The sequence below is a fragment of the Sander vitreus genome, chromosome 10 (genome assembly GCF_031162955.1).
Source record: "Sander vitreus isolate 19-12246 chromosome 10, sanVit1, whole genome shotgun sequence".
Classification (NCBI taxonomy): Eukaryota; Metazoa; Chordata; class Actinopteri; order Perciformes; family Percidae; genus Sander; species Sander vitreus.
This window is the reverse complement of record NC_135864.1, coordinates 22,466,957-22,477,276: the sequence shown is the minus strand read 5'-3', so window position 1 is coordinate 22,477,276 and position 10,320 is coordinate 22,466,957.

Genomic DNA, 10,320 nt, shown 5'->3' with positions numbered 1-10,320 from the left:
AAAGGAAATTATGGCGAGAGAAAAAGCATGACCACGAACAAAATCCGACAAAATCAGTTGACCTACTTCTTTAACCAAATTGTTTTAACCAGACAATTTTAACAGCAATCACGTATTCTTTTTAGCAGTGCATTTCTGCATTAAATACTTATGATAACATAGTCCAACACGATAACATTTTGATTCAAGGTGGGTAGATCTGAACATTTTTTTATCATATTCATTATAATCTTGGGCATGGTTGCATTCCCAATGTAAGGTAAACCTAGCAGCAAGCAAGCTGCCAGGGAGAGTGAATATTTTTGATAGTCAAATGGAGGTCTCAGTTACACCAGACTAGCAAAAAGACTTGATAAAAGAACATGCTTCGTATTATTAAAATAGATTTGCAGCCTACATGAAACTAATAGGTAAGAACGATCTCTATAATGTCAGATTTCTGAATATATTTAAGTCGTGTCCTGACAGGAGCTTACGTAACTGATGGATAATTATTTCAGAAAAATGATTTTCTATACTCGAATCTGATTAAATGCATAACTCCCTGGTACTGTAGGTCAAGAAAGGCTGTGCTCTGACACAGCAGTACATTTAGGTCTCTTTGAGAAAGACCAGTGCCTGATACAATATTCATCACACAAGATTCATTTTTATGGCTTTGATAAAGCCTTAGGTGTATTGCTTTACATTCCTAATCACCTCAGCAGAAACCTGCAGCGGCGATGCATGTTAACAGGATAACATATTTACAGGGAACCAACGGTCAAATCTCTTTTTTGACAGCTACTGTAGATTTGCTGTATTGTAGTGCCGTGTCCTGCTATGACATTCAAAGTATCTCAATGTAGAACCAAATTATCAAGATACTGACTATCTGAAAAACCGACTACATAAACTACAGAAGAAATAAATCTCACATTTGTCTGTAAATCTAATTTATTGAGCAAAGGTGACTGATAATTGGTAGTCAACATCCAGCCAACCATATTATGCCAAAAACAGTTTTACCTGATATCTGGACTATTATCAACAAACAGTCAGAAACACCATCTGCACTTGCCATGAATGGCACCAATTCTAAGTTGCATTTGTTATTGAAAGCTATTAAAGGAAAATTATTGCAGGTTCTGAAAAATGCCATCTGTTTGATGCTTCTGTTTTGAACCATCACTATAGTTTGCCTGTTGCCACTCAAGTTGCTCCCTGAGCTGTAATAAAAGAGATATATCATACACGAGTTTGTCTTATAAAATATATGACAGCCTCACCAGATTGTAATCATATTACCTGAGTTAAAAGGTGAAGCTACAGCATCTGAAAACTGACCATTATCACTCTTTTGACATTCTCCAATTTGTAGGAAACACTACCATATTGGATCACCTTGCTTTATTGGGGTGAAACAGATATCCCATTAACATATGCTGATTTTCTATAGAGGCTGGGCCAATTAAAGCCTCTAGATAAATGAACACCCAATCTATATCACATTGCATCTGGGAAATAACAATCCTATTACAAAGTTACAACTCCAATAAAATGTTATGGAAGCCCCTACAATTGCCAAACGCTGCAGTTAAGTTTTTCCTTTACCTAGGTTCAGGGACAACAGCTACCTTTCCCCTGCTAAACATGTACACCGAAAATCATTAAATCTCCTGTCTGTCTGTGGGCAGAAATGATGCAATTGCAATGACATCATGTATGCTACACTACCTACACTGGGGAGTCATGATTAATTTATATGTTTGAATAAGAGCATGCATCCCAACCCTATTAATATTGCTCTTTTGCAGAATAAGATCATATCTTTTCAAATTGAATAATATTCAACACCTAATGAGTCAAGAGTCTAGCCCGTTTCCTGCAAAAGTTGGGAATTCATTCAGATATTAGCTACAGGTTGGAAATCTCTCTCTTCAGATTCCAGATTTTGGAAAAGCTAAGTCAGCACGTAAGGGGGAGAGGGCTTTATTTAAATAATACTCTATAATATAAGCGATATAATACATTTTAGTCTGTACACAAGCAGGGACTATTTACTGGATGGCTGATCAGGTGAAGTGTTACTGTGTGTGTAGTGTGAGTGCGTGAGCACGTCGGCCTGCTCTCCATTCAGTTGTTTGATTATTTAACTACTGTATATTTAAGCATAATTATCCACATTATTGGCTAAAGAGTCCATACTCATTCACCTTCAACCAGCACAATGTTAAACTCACTGTAATGTTATCACAGCTGGGCCCTGGCCTTTTCATCTGCTCTAAAGCCTCTTTGTCCAAATCCCTCTGCCCATATCCCTTTGTTATAACAGGCACTAATGCGACAAACTGATTAAGCACTATTAACTTGCAAATTACTTCTTTTGTTCTAACTTTATCCTCATCAGCTTTGTCCATTTTAAACACCCTTTGTCCAACCACAAAAAATGATTTTACTGTCAGTGATGTTGCTAAATTGTCCAGTTCATGCTTCAAGTATGTCTGTATGAACTGTACACAAAATCATTGAGAATAAAGTGCTATTTTTGGCATCTTCCCATGCTAATGCAATTGAAAATATAGATTGGATTGAAAAGTCTGCACTACATTACTATGCAACAATAACATAACATTGACAATAACAAAAGCAAACACAGTGTTCACTGTTGATTGATCACACATCTCCAGCAAGTCGATTTTCATAAAACATGGAAATTAAAAGAAAGCAAGAAAAGCATGTTTGACGTGTAGTATAAAAAACAGATGATGAAATACATGTGATTTGTTGGCTAAAATATGCAACAACACTGGTCGAATTCTGTTACGAAGCTTGAGGCAGAGAAGTTTACCCAAAGCAGACTTAATTTGTAAACCAAAATAAGCAGAACTTCCCAAAATAATCCCATAGACAAGACAGAACAACATACTTTGAAATTCTGTTTGGAGATTTAAAGTAAAAATATCCCACCATCTCTGATGGAACACCCGCTTACTTTGAATCTGTGTGGAACAGCTTACTAGTCGGGTGGGTAGATGTATAGGAGGTTGTGAATCTTTTGTGTTAAATCTAATAACACATAACAGGAACCTGACTTAATTCAAAAAAATTCACAACTCGATGAGTCCTTTAGTATCTATTATCGAGCTTGGATCACTGACCCCCAATTTCCACTGGATGCGGAACGGCTGTGGAACGTCTCCGGAACGGCGGCGGAGTCATTAGGTTTCCATTAAAGTCAATGTGTGTATTTCCACTGACTGCGGAACGGCTGCGTTCCGACTGCGTCCCAGCAATTCAGCACACGGCAGATAGTGCGGGACAGGAAGTCGAGCACAGAAACAAAATAAACATCCAGTTAATTTTCAAAATAAAATACACATGCTCACGGCGGATCATATTACCCTGCGCTACACCTTGAAAACACAGCACAGAAGTTGTTTCCCCTCTACTCCTCTGGATGGAAACAAACTGTTGTTGGTTTTGTGGTTCTATTCTACGTGAATTTGCGAGATCTTGCGGGTCCTCGTGACTACAACTGTCAGTCATGGCCGCAGCCGTGCCGCAACAAATCCGGACCTAGTGGGTATTGACGGACTCTCCCCTGCCGGAACGGGCTGTACTTCCTGCCTCCCTCTACTCTCACTATATTATTGATTATGTGATAGGTAGATCTATTCTATAGTTGGAAAAAGAACATAAGGACTGCGGGGAATAAGCTCCCCGGAGCTATGTTAGTAACAAGCATTTCTGTGACACGAATACACACAGATGGAAAGAGAGAGGAGAGAGAAGCTCAGTGTGTCCTAGGAGGTACCCTGGTAGTCTAGAACTGTAACTGTATAACTAAGAGCTGCAGAGAAGGGGAGATAGGGAGGCTGTGTTCCGCGATTGTGGCTACACTCCTTCCCCCCGCCGGTCTAGGCTAACGCTGCGACTCATTACTCCAAGTATATGTAAGCTTTCTATGTGGAGAAGCAGAGATGGGTCGGGGTGCACCATGATTGTGGCTACACACCCATCCTCGCCGGTCTAGGCGTACGCTGCAACTCCTCATACCCTAAATATAGTAGGCTTTCTATGAAGAGAAGCTGAAATAGGGAGGCGGTACGTCATGACTGTGGCTACACACCTTCCCTCGCCGGTCTAGGAGAACGCTGCAACTCCTTACTCCCTAACTATAAGCTTTATCGAAGAGGAGAGTTTTAAGTTTACTCTTAAAGGTGGTGACGGTGTCTGCCTCCCGAACCCAGACTGGGAGCTGGTTCCACAGGAGAGGAGCCTGATAGCTAAATGCTCTGGCTCCCATTCTACTTTTAGAGACTCTAGGAACCACAAGTAACTCTGCATTCTGGGAGCGCAGTGCTCTAGTGGGACAATAAGGTACTATGAGCTCTTCAAGATATGATGGTGCTTGACCATTTAGAGCCTTTGTAGGTCAGGAGAAGTATTTTAAATTCAATCCTGGATTTTACAGGAAGCCAATGCAGAGAAGCCAACACAGGAGAAATATGATCTCCCCTCTTAGTTCTTGTCAGAACACGCGCTGCAGCATTCTGGATCAGCTGGAGAGTCCTTAGAGTTTTATTTGGGCATCCTGATAATAGGGAGTTACAATAGTCCAGCCTGGAAGTAACAAATGCATGTACTAGTTTTTCAGCATCGTTTTGAGACAGGATGTTCCTAATTTTGGCAATGTTACGAAGCCTTGAGGAATGCCATGGCTGACTTTAGCGTACTTGGAGGATTTATCGTTGATATTAACAAATTGAGATCGATCAGAGAAATAGGACTTAAACCAGCTTAGTGCGATTCCTTTAATGCCAACTAAATGTTCCAGTCTCTGTAAAAGGATGGTATGGTCAATAGTGTTGAATGCAGCACTAAGATCTAATAAGATAAGTATGGAGACAAGTCCTTTGTCAGCAGCAATTAGAAGGTCGTTAGTAATTTTCACCAGTGCCGTCTCTGTGCTATGTTGCTTTCTAAATCCTGACTGAAAGTCCTCAAATAGACTATTCCTGCGTAAAAAGTCACATAACTGATTAGCGACTACTTTCTCAAGGATCTTGGAGAGAAAGGGAAGATTCGATATAGGTCTATAGTTGGCTAAGACGTCAGGATCGAGGGTGGGTTTTTTCACAGCTACTTTAAATGACTGCGGTACATAACCTGTTAACATATTGATCATATCTAGTAATGAAGTGTTAACCACAGATAACGCTTCTTTAAGTAGCCTTGTTGGGATGGGGTCTAATAGACAGGTATATGGCTTTGCTGAAGAGACCATTAGCATTAATTGTTGATGGTCTATCTGAAAAAAGCAGTCTAAGTATATGTCAGGTCCTGTCGTTCTTTCTAGCACTCCTGCACTCAAAAGTGAACTGTTAGAAGTTAAGGGCAAAAGGTGATGAATTCCATCCCTAATTGTTATAATTTTATCATTAAAGAAACTCATGAAGTCGTCACTACTAAGAGCTAGGGGAATAGATGGCTCAGTAGAGCTGTGACTATCTGTCAGCCTGGCTACAGTGCTGAAAAGAAACCTTGGGTTGTTCTTATTTTCTTCTATTAGTGTTGAGTAATAGTCTGATCTGGCATTTCTGAGGGCCTTCCTATATGTTTTCAGACTGTCTTGCCAAACCAAACGAGATTCTTCCAATTTGGAGGAACGCCATTTACTTTCAAGTTTTCGTGAGATTTGTTTTAATTTGCGAGTTTGGGAGTTATACCAAGGTGCTAGTTTCCTTTGCTTCATCATCTTCTTTTTGAGGGAAGCAACAGAGTCTAAAGTCGTCCGTAGGCAGGCCGTAGCACCGTCTACAAAATTATCAATTTGGGAGGGACTAAAGTTAGCATAAAGGTCCTCTGTTATATTAAAGCACAATGTTGAGTTAAGTGCTGTTGGAATATCTTCCTTAAATTTAGCTATAGCACTGTCAGATAGGCATCTAGTGTAGAAGGTTTTATTTAATTTTGTATAGTCGGGTAGTAAGAATTCAAAAGTTATTAAAAAATGGTCTGATAATAAGGAATTCTGTGGAAATACTATTAAATCTTCAATTTTGATGCCATATGACAGCACAAGGTCGAGGGTGTGGTTAAAACAGTGCGTGGCCTTGTGCACACTCTGACTGAAACCAATTGAATCTAGTAGTGAGTTGAAGGCAGTACTAAGGCTATTGCTGTCAACGTCCACATGGATATTAAAATCACCTACAATAATTATTTTATCTGATTTTAGGACTACACATGACAAAAACTCTGAGAATTCACATAAAAATTCAGAATATGGGCCTGGCTCTCGGTAGACAACAACAAATATAATTGACTGTACGGTTTTCCATAACGGATGTTGAAGATTAAGAACAAGGCTTTCAAACGAGTTATAATTAAGTTTAGGTTTAGGATTGATTAACAGGTTTGAGTCAAATATGGCTGCAACTCCCCCTCCTCGGTTAACATTAACTAACTTTTAAGTGTCAGACAGCATTTGGTTGCCAAAACAAAACATACGGTTGCCATATTTAGTCACCTTATATTTTGAGTAATTAAGATATTATTAGGCTGATGTATAATCAGCCTAATAATGAAAATGTGACATAAAAGACCATCAAAATTACAAATTTCCTTTTAGTTTTTTGTTCAGGTTCATCAGATTCTTTGTCAGATGAATCCGTTTGCACGTTCGCTACGATGTTGACGGGTTAAGTCGAACTTTTCAACCCACAGTCACACATTGTCTCGAAAAACAAATGCCTGTGTGCGCACACAAGTAAACACAGCAACACACGTGCAGCGTGTCACGTGCAGTTGTCTGGTTCAAGTTCTGACTGTAACAGCAATATTTAAATATCACTAATGCAACAAATATTTAAAAATGTGTTTATCTTGGGGTGCATATTTTGCTATTTGCTGTACCAATTTTTATTGGTTTGAAAGTGTCTGACACTCAAGGCAGAATTGGTTGCCAATTTAAAAAAAAAAAAAAGTTTGCCAATGGCAACTGTTACTATCGAACCCTGCCTGCATGAAAGTAATATTTTACTGTTCATTTATTCAGGGATTCAGGGCAATAACATAGTATTCATCTTAAATCACAAGGCACAGTGATGGCCCCTTCTACTTATATTTTAATTTACTACAGTATACACACACATATATATATATATATATTTGCATTTTATTTTGTCTATTGTTCTGTTGCTGCCTACACACATACAGTACATATGACATTTACTGTGCAATAGAGGATGTTTTCCAAGAAAAGATTCCCTCAAACATGTAAATGTTCAATGAACTGAGTAGGAAAATGTGTCTGCACAGCCTTGATATCAAAACATTGCAATGGCCAACACTTGTAACAGATTATATGGTGATGTTATAATTGTTGCCCTATCTGGAATATGCTTTTGAATCACTATTAGACACAGCATGTGTTTTAAGGACATGAGTAGTCAAGTCAAATCCATTGTGCAACAGAGAATCAGTGTAGCCTGAAAGCCCTATGAGCCCCAGATCATTCTGAACTTCAAAATGTAACTAGTCAAGTGATAAGCAGGAGTTTTTTTCCTTGATGAGAGTGGCTTGTAAGAAATCAGATGATGTTAAAAAGCCTGGGAGAGAGGTGCACTACTGTCCAACAAAGACCTGAATAATTGAAGTAGAAGAAAGCCATAGCACACCACTAAGTAAAGGACTAAACATGGTAGCTGTCACTTAAAATCATGGATGCAAATGTCACAACTGGGCTTGTGGCTGAGAGGGAAACAGCCTTGTTTGTCTTAATCTAAGCCAATCTAATTGAGGAAATGTCTTGGACACCGCCTTTTACCTGAGATGCCCTTCATTTCAGTATGACTTCTGTCAGCCTGAGTGGCTGCTCGCTAAGTGCGATCTGTGCAGCTGTCTCTGGTAGGTTTGTTTGTCAGGGGTAAGACGTGGCATTAAAACAGCCGCATCAGACAATAAAAAACCTATTTTCGCATGCTTCCTCAGATAACAGCACAGCATCTCCAAGCGGACTGCTCGAAATCATTGGCAAGCCTTTGGCATAATTCAGATAAGAGTGTTATGCCCAAGAGGCTAATGTTTGTAAATCACAGCTCTACTTTTTTTTTTAAGGCATTCCTCATGAACAGCAGTACCATAGGTTGACAGTTTAATGTAACCCCAGAACGGCACACTCGGCTGATATTCAATTTCTGTTGAAAATGTAGATAATATGACAAAAGACGTTTCAAACACCATTATATTGACATTGTAATCGTGCCACATGCTGTAGACTATGACGACAAGTGGATGCTACGACCTGAAAATATGATTATATATGTATATGATTCAATACTGGTTTTCAATATGCTATGACATTTATTGTTCGCTTAGTGTACTGTAATAACTACATACAGTTAGTGCACTGCATGATTACATTCTCCCAAACCAATAAATATAGTCCTGTCAAACAGTAATGCCACTATTCATCTGGATGTCAAAGGTCAGTTTTTTAATTCAGTTCTTGAGACCCCCCACATTAGGCTGCATGGTTTTATGGAGGTGCAGGACAGAAAAAGAATCAAAGCTCAACACAACCTGAGGCGACCACAACACTTTTTGTAACATTGATCATAATGCATATGGTGTGGCTGTTGTCAGTATTGATAGATCAATTTTACGGGAATGGTTACAGATTGCCTGGAGGCTACAGGGCTAGCGCGGTTTCAGTAAGACCTGGTTGCGAGACCTGGTTGCGAGACCTGACTGCGTGCATGCAGACGTGACTCATTTGTTGCTTCAGGCAGTAGATCTGCCACATGAGTTGAGCAGTGGCATGACAAGGCAGGCACGAGGAGGGTGTTCTCAGTCTTGTGCCTTAATCAGTGGTGTCACGCTGAGAATTTCAATGTGGAAATAATAATTCTAAGTAGAATTTGTGCATAGATTTCCAGTTGCAATGTGTCTATTCAGTATGCATCACTACATAGTAAGTAGCACATTCTTTGGTGACTTAGCGGACACTGCCACACTATTCTCTCAATAACTTATTACATGGCAGAAACCATTACTTTACCATGGGTTACAGATGAATAGAGGTAATTACCTTTTTTTCAGAGAAACATTTCAAAAGCATCGGCACCACAGCTTTTCTGGAGCGCAGGCTGACTGGAGCTGAAAGTGGCTTTAAAAACGAATAAATATGAAAATAAAGTGGCTCGTTTTGATTGTGACACACATCACCAGTCAGTTTAATTGGAAGGCAATTATTATCACTGATCAACCAGGCAATAGTCGCTAAATGTAAAAAAAAAATGGATCATGGAAAGCAATCAAGATGCCACATGAAACACAAAATAAGATTAAAGCTGCGAGCGGTGATGAACAGGCACTCGAACCTTCGCGCACGTCGGGGGTGATGGCTGGACGCCGGTTGGATGCATTTGCATTGCAGGAATAAAAAAAAAAAATCAACTTTAGGAAATTGATCTTAATGCCTTAATTAAAAAAATTGGAAAAATCCAATCTTTAAGGACACCAATTTTCTTTGTGAATGAATAATGTATCATAAATAAATAAATGTTCTTCCTTAAAATACAGGGGGCATAAGTAAGTACACCCCTATGTTAAATTCCCATAGAGGCAGGCAGATCTTTATTTTTAAAGGCCAGTTATTTCATGGATCCAGGATACTTTGCATCCTGATAAAGTTCCCTTGGCCTTTGGAATTAAAATAGCCCCACATCATCACATACCCTTCACCATACATAGAGATTGGAATGGTTTTATTTCAGTTAGCCTAATAGCTGGTTTGATTTGTATTGAGAGATCTTATGGAGATCTTATGGAAAGTACCCCATGCCAATCTCTAGGTATGGTGAAGGGTATGTGATGATGTGGGGCTATTTTAATTCCAAAGGCCAAGGGAACTTTATCAGGATGCATAGTATCCTGGATCCTTGAAATAACTGGCCTTTAAAAATAAAAATCTGCCTGCCTCTATGGGAATTTAACATAGGGGTGTAGTTACTTATGGCCCCTGTATTTTAAGGAAAAACATTTATTTATTTACGATACATTATTCATTCTCAAAGAAAATTGGTGTCCTTAAAGATTGGATTTTTCCTAAGATGATTTTTGTATTCCTCTTTTTAGTCAACTTTAGCATGGGTGTCCTAATTTTTTCACATGACTGTATGTATTGCCAATTTTGTACCACTGCCTGTGTCCACAAGTGTCTAAGACAAACCTTTCATGAGTTATGAAAGGGGTCGTCGCTAACGTATAGGGGAAGGGGTAACAAAGCTACAACAACTTCCTGTTTCATGGCGAAACATGCAAAATAGCCAC